This window comes from Crinia signifera, chromosome 4, assembly GCF_055691185.1.
Source record: "Crinia signifera chromosome 4, ASM5569118v1, whole genome shotgun sequence".
NCBI classification, from domain to species: Eukaryota; Metazoa; Chordata; class Amphibia; order Anura; family Myobatrachidae; genus Crinia; species Crinia signifera.
The window spans coordinates 138932235-138952611 of NC_139220.1; the positions used below are offsets into that span (position 1 = coordinate 138932235).

The 20377-nt window shown below is 41.3% G+C and overlaps 1 protein-coding gene and 1 pseudogene across 1 annotated transcript in view; both read left to right on the plus strand.

Moving 5' to 3' along the window:
• NAV3 (neuron navigator 3) overlaps positions 1–20377 on the plus strand; it is a 582637-nt gene that overhangs the window by 43442 nt on the left and 518818 nt on the right. The window lies entirely within an intron of this gene.
• On the plus strand, positions 11022–11119 carry LOC146076802 (U6 spliceosomal RNA; annotated as a pseudogene).

Below are 20377 nucleotides of genomic sequence, written 5' to 3' on the forward strand. Positions count from 1 at the left end.
GTGAAGCTGATTTGCTGTACATCATTTTTTTTGTTTTTAAGGTAGGAAATTATAGGTTTCACAGAAAAAAAAGAGTGTGTGGAAGTAGCCAGACATGTTGCGGGAGCCAGCTAACTTGTGCCTGGAAATGTTTTCAAAGTGCTTGATACAAATTCTGAACCATAAAGCAAAAATGGTGATTTACTTGTTGACACAGCATATTGTACATTGAATTAATAAGTGCCTTAATTCACTGGGGAACATTAAGATTCATTCAGAGGGAATATGCTGATGTGGCCTGGGGGAATAAGTGACTATTTTAGAATTGAATTTCCATCTATAAGTAAGGTAATTTGCATATGTTCCTGTGATTTTTAAGATGGGTTTTAGTGTAGATTTGTGGTTCATATTTGACATATGTTAGCATCTATAAAATTTGACCATTTTTCTTTCTAGCTTCTACACTGTCTTTTAGCACTATCTCCCTAAAGGAAGGGTGTAACATTTTTTATTATTTTTTATTTTATTTAAAGCTTTCACTTCTGTATATACTTACTGTAAATGTGCATCATTCTTTTCTATTCTAAATCTACAGTATATATATGGGGAGAGTTTCAGATTGAGAGGAGGAGGCCTGTTTACAGGCTGCAAGTGTAGTCCCCTTCCTCCTTTCGGTACTTATGTATTATCTGGACTCCCATGTTAAATGCACCCTATTTTTTCATACCCCTACTATCCAACTATGCATGAAGTTGATTGTATATAGTGTGGCGAGCGCAGCGAGCCACCGTGCCCGAAGCGTGGTGAGCGCAGCGAGCCCCGCGAGGGGACGTGGTCTCATAAGAAAAACGGGGAGTCCAGATATTACATAAGTACCCTCCTTTCTACTACACATGTGCACAACTCTTGGAAAATGGCAGCTGGGTGGGGGTTGAGGAATACTTATCAGGCCCCTGTTGGGATTCCATCCGGGTACTCCATCCTGGTAATGCTGTTGGTCTTCTGACTGCCGGAATCCCGTCCGCCATATGTATCGAATTGGCAAGTATGATAGTGATGTCATGCTTTCTCTTCCCTTCCGTGCAATGTTTGTCGATGTTTTATGGGCTAAAAGGGGTATGCTAGAAAGGGATGTCTGTATAATGAATGGATGAACAGTGAAGTGAATAATGCATCACAGTGTAGTTTATATTGCCCAATGTATCTTGCAATTGAGACCTATTTATACAAGGGGCAGAAGCATTTAGGTTACTTTAAAGTGCGTGAACTTGCATTTCTACCTACTGTAGGTAAAAACTGATTTCTAAGATGGGAATATACATTTCAGTACAATGTACATGATCATTTAGAGCAGGCATGTCCAACGTTGGCCCTCCAGATGTTGTGAAACGACACATACCAGCATGCTTTGCAATAGTTTTAGCATTCTGTAAAACCAAAACTGTGGCAAAGCATGCTGGGATGTGTAGTTTCACAACATCTGGAGGGCTAACGTTGGACATGCCTGATTTAGAGTTTCAATAATTTTAGTTAATGGTCAAAACATATTCCATTTCATTTTATAATAAACATACATGATCTTTCTTGTTACTTGCTGATACTTCTTATCTACTTCTACTCTGAATGTTCTTATGTGTATCGGTGCCTTAAGTGACAGAAAATGTTGATAATGAGGATGCAGGCTTCACTGCAATTGATCCATGGCATTGGTGCCTTTTGAGACTACAGTATATACTAGCTCATTAATCCATTGCTGTTGCTTCCTTGCACAGCTTCAAAAAGTCATCCCTTTTGTTTAGCTTGTCGATGTGCTGAAATGTGCTATCAATTACTGGTCTTGTGATTCTCTGCCTGCCTAGCAACTCTCCCTGCAGATAGTCTGAAGAGCTTGGATCAACAAGGTGGCAGATGTAGAGCATTACTAGTTATGATTGAAATAGTGATGTACTACTTGAAAGAAAAATGAAAATGATATAGGGACACTGTGTGTTTATTTGAGGACACTCTTCCTGCATCAACAATTTAATAGGTTTGAATATGTTGAATGTTATGCGGAGCCTTTTCAATGTATGGAAATGAAATATAAATATAATGTCACATAAAAAGAGTCAATAAAAAAATATTTAGCAGGATCATCAAGATTTCTGTCCAGTGCCAACCACACACCACAATCACAGATATACAACCACTGGGCGCTTCCAAATCTCTGGCAACTCAATCTGGATGATTCTTCCCAGCAATAAATAGGTCTTGTGCCCACTCAGTGCTCACCTAATGGAGCCTAGTTTAATATTCCCCAGGATTGTATATCAGCTATCAAAAGGTGGCTTGGTCCACCCTATGGGGTACAACTTCACATTAAGCTTCTTTTTGACTTGGTAAAGGGTCATTATTGGAACCACAAATGACTGCACTAGGAGGCGCTATTATCATCTTTCTTTCCATATAATTGTGGAAACTGAAAGAACAATGATTTTGTGGAGATAAAGCAGAAACACTCTACATAGGGAGGGGAGCGCAGAGTGACTATATATTCTTCTGACCTTGGATAGATATTGCACATTGGGACTTATCTGTTTTTATTTTTAGGATACTAATGTATCCACACTCATCATTGCTGTGATGCACACACACGTGCATAAGCATCGCTGTATGCTACAGTATTTGCACCATCCATAGGAAAGATTAGCGTGCGTACACAAGTGTGCATCTCATTCGTAGGCTGGATGGATGGGCGTGTATACCTTTGTATATCATTGGAAAATATTGGGAAATAATAAGATATATATATCTGTGTGGGATACATAAAATATCCCTGCGGCGGGGATGCCAGAGGTCACAAGACTGACCACGGCATCCCGATTTGAAGAATCCTAACTAGGGCTCTGTAATTAAGTAACCCCTTTCCCCTAACCCTCAAGCATAACTCTCTCCCGCAGCCTAACCGTATCCCTCCCCGCTGGTGCCTAACCCTTACCTCTGTAACCCCAACCCCTATCCCCCCTGCATAACCCAAAGGTCCTCCTTAGTCCCTAAACCACCCCCCCGGTCTGATTTTTACTATGCAATTTTGACTATAGTAGAACACTAGATTGTACACAATATAGTCAATATTATCTGGCTTGCGCAGTCTATAATTGTTTCTTGCGACCCTCTGGGGGTGCATCTTGGCATTGCAGGCTATATACACAAAGTGCAAAAGGTACTTCCAATTTTGGCTATATAGTAAAAATCAGAAGCTGATATCACACCGTGTGTATGCACCTTAAGATCACCTTTAGAAATATCTTTATATAATAGGTGAATAATTAAACATTAAACCAACAGAGACTTGTATTATAGAGCAGGATGATAATTACACATTAAACATCTATTTAGCTCTATGGGCTATAAATGGACAATGAATCTGTTATCTAAATTCAATTCTAAATGAAGTCAATAAAATGCTCATTATGTGGAGATACTGTAAGATGCTAAGGTTCGGCAATGCAGAGGAATGGAATATGATTACCCACACCATTGTTTAATATACAGTAAATGCAGGTTTTCTCAGCGAGTATACCAGTACAATAAATAGATTTGGGGCATGGCATCCAGCAACCAACTGATGCGCTGATGCCTAATATAATCAACTGGAACGAGCCTAATATAATCAACTGGAACGAGCTCAAAATTTAATCAGCACTAACTATATTATATGGGGAAGTTTTTTTTAAAACAATAATTAATTTTAGAAATATATATATATATATATATATATATATATATATATATATATATATATACCTTTTCCAGATCATTTACAGTTGTTTTAAAATTTGGACACAATGTGATTATAACTGGTGATTAGCTAATGCCATATGAAGCACCAATGTTCCATTATCCACCATTGAGCAGCATGGCCCTCCTTACAATGTACTAGAAATAGACTGTACTCAGACTCTGTTTCTACTTGCGATACCGGCGCCACAACGCTGCGCATCGGTATCCCAAGCCCCCTTACACGGTGCGGTTTTCGCTAACTGTCCTTAGGATTTTGACTATATAGTCCAAACCGTAAAGGAAAAAATAACCAGAATTGCACTGTGTTTACACCGCATACTGTAAGTGTATGGTTGGTGTGCATTCTTGCAACTCCTCAGCAGTGGAAGGAGTTTGGTGATTAAATAACAAAGGTGAAAAGAACAGTCTGAATAGTAAAATTGTAACATGGTTTCAGCAAACGCCCTTTGTCAAGGAATGATTGTGATCAAGTATGGCCAGTCTTCAGTGGTACACCTGTGTACAGGTGCTGGTATTCCAACTCAAACACTAATATACACAACATTTGTGAACTCTTACAAAATGAATTAACTGCCTGCTCTCAATCGTCTTCCATCCAATAACTGTCTAGGACTGGTGATCAGTATGATCTCCTCTCTTTAACCTGTATAATCTTGTATTTAGTGATTCTGGTTTCCTGATTATTTGTAAAAGGATACTTTACAAATTACACACCTGAGTAAATTGTCACATTGTGTTAGGAATATCTTCAAAATGTTTACGTATTTACTTGCAGAGTTTGTATATTCTCGCCGTGCTTTCGTGGGTTTCCTCCGGGTACTCCAGTTTCCTTCCACAATCCAAAAAATATTCTGGTAGGTTAATTGGCTACCAACAAAATTACCCTGGAATGAGTGTGTGTGCATGTACATGTAGTAGGGAATATAGATGTAAACTCCACTGGGGCAGGGACTGATGTGAATGTTTAAATATTATTTGTACAGCGCTGCAGAATATGTGTGCACTATATAAGAGATTGTTAACAAATAAATAAATAAACAAACTTTAAGATGAATATAAGGATCGGGTATATGTGGGGGTAGACAAAACTTTTTTTGTGTGTGTGGGGTGGGTGGGTTAGGGGGTGAATGTATACTGTGAGGGGGAGAGGTATGGGGATGAGTGTATTATGTAGGGGTGGGGAAGAGAAGTAAGCTGGAAACCTAACAAAAATACTCCAGATGCTAACTTTGATTTGATTGAGCCCTCACTGTTTGTCATTTAATTCTTACACATTAAAATATCTTTAGTATTCCAAGTCCATTGTATTCTATTCTGAAATGGTGTAATCCATTAAATTTTAAACTGTTCTATACTTAGAAGCTTGAATTATTATGGAAATAATTAATGTAATTGTTTATGTTCCTTTGGCTCATTTCCAATGCCTGCAGCTTCTTTCTGACTGAGAGACAGTCTGTAGCATTTCATTCCTCCCCACACTGGACATCAAAGATCGCTAGTCTTTCTGTAGACAAATACATTCCGAAGTTGTCAAAAATAATAACTTCACAAAGAGCCAATAGCGGTGTAAAACATCCTAACGTGTTTAGCATCTTTTGGCATATCTGCATAGTAATGAAGGAAGAGAAGCAGATTACTACAGGATACTGCTATGTCAACAAGAAAATAATTAGTTTAGGGCAGAAAACTTTATCTAGGGGGTGTTTATCAAAACAGGCAGAGTGATACAATTATGAGAGATAATATATCAGCCAATCAGCTTCTGCCTTACAATTTATAAATTTGAAAAATGACAGTTATGAGCTGATTGTTATTTTGGGGTGATTCACATTGGTGTGGTAAACAGCGTACATTCACTGTTTACCGAGCAGTTAGACACCGCCTGCTGGTGTAGCAAACTCACGCCCCCCTTCCCTAAGGGAACGGCCAAATTTGCAAGTGAATGGATGTGTACGCTCACACATTCATTCACATACAAGTGTATGGGGGAAAGTAATTTGATGGTCGAATGATTGTTCTACCCGTTCGCAAATATGAGTCAGTCAAGGCTGACTTTTGTTTACGAGTGCCTGGATGAAGAGGGGGCATGCGGCTGACGTCCTATAATTTCAGCTGCCCACCCGGAGCAGGCATCGGCCCGCCTGCATCCCCAGGGAAATGTCCATCATTTTCATGGGGACGCCCATAAAAGCGCTGGACATTCCCCTACTCCGGGCCCGATGTCCATCCCCGCCCACCTTCCCCTATCTGTGCGAACGCCTCGGTGAGTGTGATACTCACCAAGAGCGTTTGCACTGCGGGTCTGCACATGCATATTTTCACCGATACGCATGCGCAGACCTGCAACATCGGTCTCCAGACCAAATTCACCCAAATGCAAGCCAATCTGAATCATCCCCTTTAACTTTTGCAATTTTATCTCTTTGCAAGATTTGATCAATACCAAAATCTAAGATTTGCATACAGTAGATGTTAGTAAAATAATACTTCTTCATAGTAAATATGTACCTTGGTATATATCTATCATTTGGTGGTTTATTATTTTAATTGCACACGTTAAATCGCTGTTTCAATTGTATTAATTGGAGTGCATTATTTATTAACCCTTATAGCCAACTGAAAATGGTTGTTTGGGGAATATAGTTTTTTAATGGCAACCCCCACCTCTAACAGGATACTGTCATAATATTTTTGAAAGTTGTTGCTGTACGCTGTTGTATTTTTGTATGATGAAGGGTATGTATTGTGCTACATTTCATTGTCTTATGGATTATGTACTGTACCTCTGACTAGATTATCACTTCAGGTATTTGTTAAACCCCCAAATCAAACATTTTAGATGCTATTGTTATACTTTGATTTTTTTTTTTTTGTCAAAAGTGATAGATGGCAGTGCAACAGGTGCCAATTTTCCAGCTGTATAAGCTAATAAAGTTGTTTGTATGGAGTTTCCTAATGATGATGAATAACCAGTACCAATTACCCTCTTCTGCAATGTGTTCTTTCCTATGGCTCAAAAATGAGCCATTCTACTAGTGATGCAGTGCGTGTACAATGAATCCAATCTGACTTTTTCCAGATGAGCAAGTACAGTATAATTAGTGAGAACTCTCCTTCCTGTGTTTCACAATGTGCCATATATTGCATGCACACATCTCCCAACATTTGCAGATGTAAACTTGTTATAAGAAAATAAACTGAATTTCCTGTCTGCCCAAACCATGACCTGATTTGCTCATAATGCCAACTTTAAGATGAAAAGTCAACCAATCTCTCCTATTTTTGAAGTCTGCAAATTTGAAATGTCCTAACATAATGGAGATTGTTGAGAGGCACTGTACTTCAACTCCCACAATTCAGCAAATTAGCTTCTACATTATATATGCTGGCCATAAAATTGAAATCATAAGGTTTATAAAAGTTTTAGTTAATATTAAAACAAATATTTTAATTTCTAGGCAAAGTACATTTGTAGCGGTATATAGCCACCAGTTAAAACCAGTCACAATTCAAGGTACTGTACTTTTACTTTGAGCTGTGACCATTTTTAGCCCACTCTCTATTTGCGCCTACCTCCAATATCTGTCTGTAACAGATCAGGGTCAGTGTTAAAATTGCTTTCACTTTCTGTTTTGGTCCCTTGAGTGGCCTCTAATGGTCAGTGACGGTACTTCACCTCATAGAGTTGAGGAGTATTCAGCCTTTTATTTATATAGATATCACGGCTACACAGGTGCTCCACAACACAGGACATACTTACTGAGACGCTCAAGCGTCTGAGGCGCTCCTGCGTCTCAGACAGATGGAGCGCCTCTCCGCCGGTACCCGCATGATCCCCTCTCCCCCGGCATCCGCCAGCGGAGAGGGGATCATGCGGACGCCGCCGCTGTATGAAAGGCGCTCAGTAGGCTTTCCAGGGATGCCAGGGACAGATCTACAGCTCCCGGGGACAGTACGGTGACTACGCTAACTACGCAGGGCTGCCAAGGAGACACTACCATTACTACACTAGGCAGCCGTTGGGCTACGCAGACAACGTAGCTTAGGCTGCCGCCGTGAAACTACACAAGTAAGGCAGTCGTTGGGCTACGCTAATAATGTAGCTTCAAACGTAGCGTAAACTGCCACCGTGAAACTACACAAGTACCTTTTCTTTTTACTTCACACTACTTGTATAATGCCAGTTCATGCAGCCCACACAATAGATTCATAAATAATTGGTAAAAGTGCGCTGTACCGAGGAGGCAGAAGGTTTGCTTCTGCATAGGACCCATATCTTTATATCAGCTTTGGCTCAAGCTGTTAAACATGTATATACAGTACAGTATACATGGAGAAGTAATGGCTGCGAGTGGCCTGGTTTCTTTTTTTTTTGCCTTGCCATGCTTTGGGACTGGGTCACCTAGTCTTGAAGTGAATGGAGTGGAGCATCTGTATCTCACACTCCATTCATTTATTTTTAATTTTTTATAGTATAGCTGCAGTCTCCTAATTGACCTGCTAATTTACCTTTGGCATGCCTCTGGCAGCACTCATTATGTGCTGGGGGCCCTTAAATGTGTCCCATGAATGTTTAGATGCCCTCCTGAACAATACTGCCCTAGATTATAGACAATCTATCCTTTTCCTGTTATGACAGACATCTCAGTTGCGGTTTTATTCTGAGCAATGTTTAGCAGATTTACATTTACTATTTAGATTATCTACTCAGCATCTGTTTCTCCTGAGGCGGTCTGTGTCTGAATAATCCTCACTGACTATCTGACAGGGCATTGATTATGTCTCTAGTAGGTATCTTGTCATCTGTGTGTCACTCATACTGCTCTCAATAGAAGAGATGTGTTATCAAGTTACGTCTGCTTACTCATAATATGTTTCCTTTTTGCTGGTACTTTGTAACACATTTGTTTCCTTTTTATGCATCTCTTCTGCATCCTTTTAACATGTTTGGCACTTAGTCCAAGATACGGTACAGTATATGCCCCTATTCTTCTGGATGGGCTTTGTTTTGCATTGTGAGTACCACTTTAAATCACAGCAGGCTGCACCAAGCTATTATTATTAGTTTTTGCTTATTTGTGTACAATACTGGATTTAAGGTGGTCTACTCTTTTTGCTAACGATCTTTATATAAAATTCTATTAATGCATTTTTAGTGTTTGGGATCAGTACTCAGAGCTGCCCATCTCCTTAATGTCAAGGAGAGCGTCTCCATTCACAGCAGTGTGCTTGCTGCAGGCATATCTGCAGTCCTGTCCAGTCCCGGTTCTGACTGATCCTAGAAGGGATGAAGCCGTGGTCTATGAATGTTTCAGCAGGCTCAGCACAACCGCATCTCCCAGCAGTAATGAGGATAGACGAAGTCAGCCTACTGAGAAAGTGGAAGCCACCTACAGGTCTCAGGAGTAGAGAGCCTGCCCATTAGCAGTCCAACTGGGTACAGGAGGAGGGTCTGGCCCCAGAGGCGGCCTTGGCTCTATAGCAGCTGTACCCAGGCAAACAAGGGCGTTACTACCAAGGTGTAAGGGGTGCAGCTTCTATGGGGCCCAGAGCTGAAGGGGGCCCACTTTTACTGTCTAAGTAATGTGTTTTACATACATTTATCACCATCACTTGCTAAATAGGGGGCCCTTACAAACTTTTGCTATGGATAGTTATATTGCTGTGTTGCCTTTTACGCTAATTTAACAGGTCCACATCTGTTTTCACCATGCTATGTCCTGCTATCGATGCCATGATATCACTGCCGCAGCCTCCAGCTTCCTGTTGTATTGCTGTGAGTAGCAGGTGCGTACGTACGGTCCTGCTATTGCCTCCATGTACTATTAACAGTGGCAGGTAGCAGGAGCATAACTTCTCTATCCCTGCTGACTAATCTCCGCTGCGCACCCCTGTCCTCTTGTGAGTAGCATTGCTTCCAGATAGATGTGAGGACTTCTGATAGATATGCTCTCCCGGTAGCGGGAACATGCGAATGCACTCTCTTGCTACCATACTCTATCACAGGGCTTGTATGGATAGGGCAGATCTAAATGGTAATATATTTAGTCCCACCCCTTCCAGCAGACCTGCCAATCCCTGGGGGACAGGACAGAATAACATAACAGCCCAGGCCTGTCCCCTGTCCCCCAAACTGGTAAACAATATTTCTACAGCTTCTCCCTGAGATAATATTTAAAAAGTACAGGAACGGAAACTATGGTCTTTCTGATATGTGGGGGCCTAGAGCTGTAGGTACATCCTTCCCATTTTTAATCTGGCCATGCAAAGTCATTACATTTGGGAGCATAGTTAGGCTTTCCTTTGCACAGGTTCTGTGGCAGATTAATACCAGGTAAAATGCAGGCTTGAGTTTGCCGGTAAATCATAGTTCTGCAGGGTTAAGGGATATTATGGAAAGCCTAAATATAGTCTGTTTGTAAGATAAAGCACAGAGAATGAGGCTGTCACTTCTAATACTGACAAAATGTGCTGAGTTATCTCCTTCATCATATGTGCTGACTGACGACTGTGGATAAGGGGAAAAATGTTAAACTGCGTTATAATGACACTTTTTATTATTGAACATATATATAACTATTTGGTGTCAAAATAGCCATGGTAAATATGGTAGGTTATATTACATGTATTTATTATATTAATTGACCTTTTGGAGTATGCTAATTGATGGCAGCAGCTCAAGTTACAGTACGTGGTACCAAGAATTTTTTTTTGCCTCGCCACTGGCTAAAAAGGTGACTTTTTCTAAAGAACTGAAATGGATTCACATTCTGTCTGCATAATATGAATTTTATATTTCACTGGAACAAAGAATGAAGGCCAAGTGAGCATGCATATCCATTGTAGGTATAATATTCATCTAGCATTTACATGATACATTTCTGACAGACCTTCTAATTAGGATTTGTAGAAGTGTAGTAAAGCTGGTTATTCTTACAATAAGCACTGGCATTTAGATTGACATTAGGGATTATTAGAATCCAGCACAGTGAGCGCAGTCCATGAATCCTGTGTCTGTCTGATGTATGAGATGCATAACAAGTGGTTTTAAATGCGATTCTAGGGCATTGGTTGTTTTGTGTTTGGGTGTACCTGATTAGTCACAATGCTAGAGCAGCTGCATGATAAAAATCTGTTTTATTTCCAAGCACTTGTGATGCTCGGTGTGAAACCTCTCTGTAGCTTCGCAGTGCTTCTTCCATAATGAGCTGAAATGCATTGTTCCCTTATCAGTAGAAAAACGGTGCGCTTGCTCCAGCAGAATATACTATATACTAAATATGGAACAATACGGAGAACATTAGCATAGCCCCTGCGCTAGGATGACATGCAAATTCACGAAGCATTCCAGACTTTTATAGCCCATTATACTTACTGACTTACTCATACTCCCAGCTTAAGCACCCACCCCATTGGTTCTTCATCATCACCTCTTCTATTTTCACAATGCTTTTCGTTTTCTCTTCTACCACACATTTGTATGTGATACGGTTTTCTTTCCTCACTCTCTGTCATATACAGTATCTTTAAAATGATTGACAAATGTGTCTATATTTGAATGGACCTGATACTTACGCTCAACATCACCCAAGTAATTGACAACTGTATGTGTCATGGGCTCTGTTTTTACTATCTGCATAAAACAAGATATTGAAACAAGGAAAACCGTAATCTGTTATGAATTATGTGAATTTTATCATAGTACATGCTGTATTGCACTTTAATATTTCATATTAAAAATGTAATTTTGACAGTATTTAGAGGCGGAATCTAGGCTTTTTCGTAATCCTGCACTGTATCATAACTACCATGTTTCCTGTCTGTTATGGTGGAAATCCATTATGATCAAGTATAGGACGGGTTTACTTCTGCTGCTATGTCCCCCTGGGAGTGATGTTGCGGTCTGGGAACTGATCAAGCAGCATTTCATGCACCGGAAATAAAAATTGCTAAGAAGTGAACATCAATTTACCCTAGCACAAACCTACTAGTCTCTGCATGTGTAGAGATCAGCTGCACTAGATGGGAACTTGATTATCAGTCTCCCAATACGCACTCTATGAGGTGGGTGGGCAGTGCTATGGTGGGCAGGTAATGGGGGAGCTGTGGAATCACCTTTTGGCAATGGGGGTAGTAGGGGGCAGGGATTATTGCCCCACACAGAGGGTTTTTTTTACTTGGAGGTTGGGTGGAAATATTTTAAATAATAAAGTATGTGCATATTGACACATGGGAGGGGGGTGGGGCACTAAACAGTGGGGGCCCATTGACACTGGGGGTGAGGGTGGTGGCTCTGCTGGATCTATTTACTAATGGACGCAGGGTTAGATATTGCTGGAAATATTTTTCCACTGGCAGGAGTATGATTGATAAGGGTTGGGAATTTTTTTAGCAATGGGGGCCTAAGGACACATGGAAAGGGGTGGCAAAGGGGCAAAACACCCAATATGTTAAAATAAAATATTGAAATATATTATTAAAAATATATATTTTTTTAAATAACTAAAAACCTGATGATATCTGAGTGATTATTGGGGGGGGAAATCCACTGGGTGACCTAAAGATCTGCCTCCATAAGCTAATTGTAGCAAGAAATATCCAGAGACTACAAATATTTGCAGTAAAACAAGGATAGTAATGAATGGATAAATCAGTAAACCATGTTATCAATGTCAGTGTAACGCTTGGTTTTTGACTGATCTCCACAAATAAAGATATAAATTGTTTGCATACATTTTGCAGACAATTTACACAGCACTGCGGATACAAACAAAGATGGGCTGTATTAATATTAAGCGCAACGGAATATGCTGCGCTATATAAGAAACTAAATAACTAAATAAATGAAAATAACTGAAGTACTGTATCACAAATGCTGGCACTAGGTTAAAATCTAACACTAACACAACTAACAAATCTCACCATTTGCTAACCAGCAAAGCTATGTGCATCTCACCAGGCCACTAAATGTCCGACAAGATAGTGTGTCTCTGGACACCTGGAGTAAGTGGCTACTCTTGCAGCACTTCTATATAATACCCCTTTTACACCAAAATCCCTGGTCGGACCCTGGTCTTTGAACACAGGAGTTTCCAGGGTTGGACCAAGCTTCATACCCCATTTACACAGCACTGTGACCCAGGTCAGACTCAGGTCTGCGCCGTTTACACTGAACCTGGGTCAGCCCTGCTTTTCCCTATGGATGACATTAAAAATGTCCATTTTAGGACTGATAAACTGCCATCCAACCTTCCCTCAATGATTTAAAATAAAAATTAAAAGACATGACTAGTTAGCATTGAAAAATGTTGCTTTGTTTATTTTGTAAAATATTTTTCAAAAAGTTTTATTCAGTGCTCAGCATCTTCCAGGAGAATAGGGGAAAAAACCACTAGGCGCCGTATGCTGTCAATCCCTGCTGTGGGAAAAGTGTCCCATCGATTAGCGGTAAGATGGTAAGGCTTCACACCGGGGTAAATTGTACTTCCACTTGTAAACCCCTGATGGGGTAGCTAGGTGCTCTGATGGTGAATAACGTCCCCCCCCCCCCACACACACACCTTGGGACAGCCCCCCCCCCCCCCCCAAAAAAAAATAATAATAATACAAATAAATAAGAACAGGACGTTCCCATGAATATCGGGATAGTTGGGAGGTATGGCAAAACTGCAACTGCATTCTTTTGCATGCTGGTGGCCGACCATTTTTTGTAGTTATCGCTGCACTGTAGTAACATTTGCATCATGGGACAGAGCTTCTGCGTCAGCCCTGTCCCTGTGAATTATACTTCCTGCTCTTAGCTCTTAACTTCATATTATTGCAAATGTGAGCAGCATATTGTGACTGTGAATGCGTGCTGAGGAGAGAGGGGGAGACTCTGACAGGAGCAAGCAAAAAATAAAATAAAAATATGGCAGCAAGTGTAAAAAGTTACAGCTGAATGCAATAAAATAATTATTAAACACCCACAGATGTGTTAAACAGCACGAAGCATGTTGTTTCTGGTATGCACACAGGCAGGGCTCTACTGACAGGGTCCTATGATTAGTGGAAGATAGCTGAATGGAGATACAATGATCTGTCCCTCATTGCCTGGCTGTTATGTACAATCCATGGCAGGAGAGGGGAGAGCCAGGTGGGAGAGCTACAATCATATCTCTGCCTGTACGTATGTATGCACACAGGGTAATTCTGAAAGGCTGTGCTGTACTGTCCACAGCAGGAGCGGGCATATTGGGTTTCGGATAGAGCTGCAATGTTATCTCTGTCTGTGCCATGAACACAATAATATTGCAGCAGTAACAGCCTCTCTCTGCAATCTAAAAATGGTGTTGATATCGTAAGCCTCTGCACTTTTTTTCCCTTAACATTATAAGCATGCAATCTGCTTAGCAAAAAAATGCAATACTGCCCTTTGATTAAATTTGGGTGATACTAAAATAATGCAAAAATTGTGTGATAACACCTTTTTCACATTATATTAGTAAAAATAATATTGATACAACGTTCCTTAGCATTAATCTGTTGGGAAATCACTGATATCTCCTGCAATAACCCTATTAATGCAATTTAACAAGCAAAGCTTATAGCCAGTAAGTGGTATGTAGTGGTCTTGTCGACATTTATAATGTCCATATATGCTGGGTACACACCAGAACGATTTGGCCTCAATTCCCAAATCTCGAACGATTGTATGTAAATTGGGCATGTTTTGGCATGTTTTAGATCCGAATCCGATGCGTGTCCCCGCTGGTCCTTTGGTCGTTTTGCAGATCCTACCTGCTGCAGTCAGGATTTTAAAATGACCCCCTTGAACTGGGTACAGATCGTGAGTGGATTGTACGCAGATCGTGTTCTCCAACAGATTTTGCAACCACCGTATGATCGTCTCCCAATCTGCTCCCGATCATGATCGTTCTGATGTGTACCCTACATTACAGTAGGTCAGCACAGGCACTGGAATGTCAATATCTTAAAGCAGTTTTTTATGTGTGGCAGTAGTACAACTGTAAACATCATATTACAGTTTTACTGCCGATGCCCATGGAATGCATCTAGTAGCATATCACACTCGCCACCTTCCCAGCTCATGCATTTCTCGATGAGATGTATGTATGTATTCCCTGGTAAATAACATCGTCCTGACATGACATACCATACTGTAAGTTGGAAACCTTTCGGAAAAAAAACCCACCTAGAAACTAAGTAATTGCTATTAGTTTTAGCTTAAACTTGATATTTTAGAAACTACAGTATCTCTCATATGTTAAACTATTTTGCAATAAACACTGCTCAAATTCAAGGTCAGAATGCATATACCAGTCTCTCTGATTTAAAATTATAATGTTTATGCTTAAATGGACATACTCGTATATCCTATACACTATGAAGACAGCCATTATCTAGGCTGAACCAGTAACCAGCCAGCCTATCATGCCTCATTGCCCGAGTACTGTATGTCCGTATGCGGTAGGTGATAATTCCATTTCTAGCATGGGACGGTCTGTTTCTTTTGAATAGGTAATGGATAGTTATTAATTGCAAGCATTAGTAAATGTTTAGGTATTGCAATATTCAGAACAGTCTCTTCCCTTTTCAACAAACACCTTTGTTATATATTATTTCCTGAGAATAAAGAATGATTGTACAAGCAGAATGTCAATACTACTCCAGGGTGTATTTAATTCACGCACCAGTCCACTGAATGTTGTGCCATTTACAGCTGACTGGCAATTTGTCAGATCCTGAATGACATACCAGTTTAGGATGTCTATTATATTATATATTTGCCACCATCAAAGGATTGAATGAATATCTAAAAAGGTTACAGTTGAGATTTGCATTTTCATAAAAATGTTTGTGACTTTACAACTCTTATATAAATTATGTTGAGCAGTCCATTTCAAATCATATTTTAATCTAGTAGCTAACTATATATTAATATACAACACATACAAAGTAATCTAGAAATGTTATCTAAAGAGCAGCCCAGATTAATTACTATACAGTGGAAACAATATATGAAAACGGGTGACAATGTGATGTAGAATGTGATGGGAAGAGGCAAGATTACAAGGCATGGTAGAGGGTGATGGGGAGCGGCAGACAGTGACACAGAGAGACAAAGGGTTATTGGGAGAGGCAGAAAGTAACAGGCAGAAGGTAAGTGGGAGAGGCAGTTGTTGACAGAGAGGGTGATGAGGGGATGTAGTCATTGATGGGCAGATAGTTACAGGGAAAGGCAATAGATAACAGGGCAAAATTGATGGGAAAGGCAGAGGGTGACAGGTAGATGCTAGGGGTGATAAGGAGAGGCTGACGATAAAAAGCAGAGGGTGATGGTGAGAAGCAGAGGGGAATGTGGAGGGGATGACAAGCAGAATGTTATAGGTAGAGGCAGAGGGTGATGGAGAGCGGGTAAAAGGGAAAGGCTTTGGGTACATGGGAAAGGCAGAGGGTGATGGAGAGTGGGTAAAAGGGAAAGGCTTAGGGTACATGGGAAAGGCAGAATATACCAGGGTAGAGGTTGATCGGGAGAAGCAGAAAGTGATGGGGAGAGGATGACAGGGAGAGGCTTTGTGTGATGAGGAGGGGTAAAGGGTAAAAGAAGGGACTGATATAGAGTAGGGATGTTGGTAACAGAGAGCCAGGTGAAGTGATGAAGTGCCTGGTGATAAGCAGGGCTATTTGTCAGTAGGCTCCAGCAGGAACTGAGGCCCTTATTCTAGTTCACTCTTTCAGACAAAATATTTCTTAGATGGACAAAACCATGTGCACTGCAGGTGAGGCAGGTGTTACTTGTGCAGAGATAATTAGATTTGGGTGGGGTTTTACACCTGTCTCACCTGCAGTGCACATGGTTTTGTGCATCTAAGAAATATTTTGTCAGAAAGAGTGAACTAGAATAAGGGCCTCAGTTCCTGCTGGAGCCTGCACAAAAATAGCCCTGGTGATAAGTAATGCAGCAGCCAATCTTCTAACTGTAATTTTTCAAACCCACCCTGTAACATGGCAGTAAGGAGCTGATTGGCTGGTGCGTTCACTTCACCAGGCTTAATAAATCGGCCCCAGAGAGAGAGTGGGAAATGGGTTACAAATACTGTATATTTACATGTATTTACCAACTACCACTAGAACTGCAGTGTGTGTAGAGCAGCTCCCTAGGGTTTCACACCATGAAACAAGATTATGACAGTAGATCTCCACTGCCAGCAGCAACAGAGGAGGCAGTCTTGGTAAAGAGAAAATCATCTCGAAACGCATTGGCAGGAGGACTTGCTTTATTTTATGGGAACACTCCTTTACTGGAAGACTTTGATACTGCGATGCCCTCTGGGGGCATGGTAGGACATAAAATATTTTTATGGTGCATGTTCTGTAAAACCGTTTTATAGTCTTGTACCATTGTCCTTCCTACACCAATAGGGCTGAACACTTTCTCTACCAGCAAACAGGCTCACTGCCTTTTATATATATATGTTTTAAAAATCTTTTTATGAAGTTAAAATAAAAGATTTTACACGAATAAAGAAACCTTGATGAGAGTGACTCCACATATTCATTCGTGAGTACTGGTACGCTACCAAAAAGAAACCTTGATGTGAACGGACATTAGCAAACAGCCATCAAGCAAAAGATACCCAGATACTCTCAGCCTCATTATATTGCTACAGTATGTAAGTTAGGTAGGAACATCAATACCTCTGGGGCACCTGTAATACAATGAATCAAGAGGAACCCACCCCCTAAACACTTCCTTTTTCCTTTTTTTGGTACTTGTTTCCTAGCACGGCCACAATCGCGGGCATCGTGTGCCTTAACTTTAAGGCACACGATGCCCACGATGCCCGCGATTTCCTTTGAAAAAAGCACAACTCGGGTACATCGCGTCGGTCGTGTGCCTTAAGAAGGCACACGACGCGACCGACGCGATGCCCACGATTTCCCCATAGGCTTCAATGTTAAAATATTTTAACATTGAAGCCTATGCGCGCCCGACGCGATGCCCCCGATTTCTCCATAGGCTTCAATGTTAAAATATTTAACATTGAAGCCTATGCAATGGACCCGATTTGTCCATAGGCTTCAATGTTAAATTATTTTAACATTGAAACTGAGTCCATTTAACATAGGAAAAAATGGGAAAAGGCCGAATATGGGCCATTTCTCATTGGGTATGGCCCGTCATGTGTGTAAAAAATAATGGCCCCCCATTGTGGCCGCCACCCCCACGATTGACGCGAACCCGAAGCGTGGCGAGCGCAGCGGTGCGCGTCCTCCGACCTTTTCATTCCTCTACTATCCATGTCGGCGTGGAGTTGAGAATAGATTAGTGTGGCGAGCGCAGCGAGCCACCGAGCCCGAAGCGTGGCGAGGGGACGCTGATACCTGTAAAACCCGTGAGGGGACACAGGGATCTGTGAAGGTATCAGCGTCCCCTCGCTGCGCTCGCCACGCTTCGGGCTCGGTGGCTCGCTGTGCTCGCCACACTAATCTGTTCTCAACTCCACGCAGACGTGGATAGTAGTGGAATGAAAAGGTCGGAGGACGCGCACCGCCGCCCCTCGCGGGCTCGCTGCGCTCGCCACGCTTCGGGTTCGCTGCGCTCGCCACGCTTCGGGTTCGCGTCAATCGTGGGGGTGGCGGCCACAATGGGGGGGCCATTATTTTTTACACACATGATGGGGCCATACCCAATGAGAAATGGCCCATATTGGCCCTTTTACCATTTTTTACTATGTTAAATGGACTCAGTTTCAATGTTAAAATAATTTAACATTGAAGCCTATGGACACGATGGACCCGATTTCTCCATAGGCTTCAATGTTAAAATAATTTAACATTGAAGCCTATGGACACGATGGACCCGATTTCTCCATAGGCTTCAATGTTAAAATATTTTAACATTGAAGCCTATGGAGAAATCGGGTACATCGCGTCGGTCGCGTCGTGAGACTCACAATGAAGCTAAACAAGAAGTGTATACCAAGAAAGGAAGAATGTTATTTCATAAGTATTTGAATACTCTGTGTTTTCTAGTGCCATCTCCCTCACCAACCACTTTTTTTTATTTGATTCTTTGGGACTTTAGGGAATAGTCCTTATTTGATGAGGTTGTAGCAGTACAGTGCATTCATTCTGATGGTTAATGAATGGAGGCATAGAACAAATTTGGACACAATGGGTTTATTTACTAAGATGAGATGTTGCCCATAGTAACCAATTAGAATCAACGTATTAGTTATTTAGCCCCTTCTAGAATATAATAGATATAATCTGATTGGTTACTTATAGCAACACCCCATCTTTAATAGAACTCCCATCTTAGTAAATAAACCCCAATTAGTGTGGATTTCAGTGGCGTTCCTGGAAGGTAGCAGGATTGGCTACGCAGACACAGCCTGCTGCATATAATGTCACACAACCACTCCTATCCAATAGTGCATTAAGAGTGACATTTGTAGAAATCGTTCATCCTATTAGCATCATAGGTGAATCTAAGGGGTGGGGTGGGGGTGCACAGGACCACCCATCAGACTGCCTGGCGCCTGTACCTTTAATTGTTAATTGTCCAAATTTCCATTTACAGATATGCCCGCAGGACCCGGAAGGGCTGCGCACATGCCCGAATGCACGCAGCTCCTCCCATGGTCCTTTTGCGGAGCGTGCGTCACGTGACCTCGGTTGGCGCCGGCTCAAGCTGTGACTTCCTCGACCTCCCTCCGGCTCCTGCTTTTGCTGTGCAGCAGGGGCTAGCGCGCACACGTGTATTTGTGTGGTGCAGCAGCTCAGCCAGCACAGGTGTTCTGAGACTGCTCCCCTGGTCCTGGACACCTCTCACTCTAGGTGCCCGTAAGTGCAGCAGTGACAGTGACTCACTGCTGCAGTGCTCAATGCCTGCCTGTGATTTATATTCACAATTTGAAAAATCTTGCCCAGTGCCAGCCCAGCAATGGCTTTTATTTAAAAAAAAAAAAAAGGCTGTAACATTTCCCTGTAGGGCACTGGGCAGGGCACTGAGAAAGATTACAGCGTTTTTTAAATAAAAGCCATTGCTGGGCTGGCCTGGCACTGGGCAGGGGCCGTGCCCAGCAATGGCTTTTATTTAAAAAATAAAGTCTGTAATCTTTCCTAGTGCCCTGCCCAGTGCCCAGCAATGGCTTTTATTAAAAAAAAAAAAAAAAACGCTGTAATCTTTCTCAGTGCCCTACAATATCAAATGAGGCCACACCCCTTTTTCCGCCTATGATTAGCATATAGATGGAGATGCGATATGGTTTCTTCCAAAAATACTGCCACTTCTGCACCTGACTCGTTATTTGTCTACTTGTGGCACAGAATACTATGGAAGACTTTGCAACTAATACAAAAATGAAAGCAATCTTGTTCCAATAAGATATAGCACCTGTCAGTCCTAACTACTTTACATACATGTGCCCCAAAGTAATTGGACTGTCCAAATATAATATCCTATAGCTTCCAGGAAGGAAAGAAAATGTTACAGTGTTGATCCATAAATAAAATTATTATACCCTGCAGGGCTTTTAATTTATTTCTTACAGTGGTTGAAGTCTTATTAAATATGCTCGTCATTTCACCTGCAGATGTTCAAATA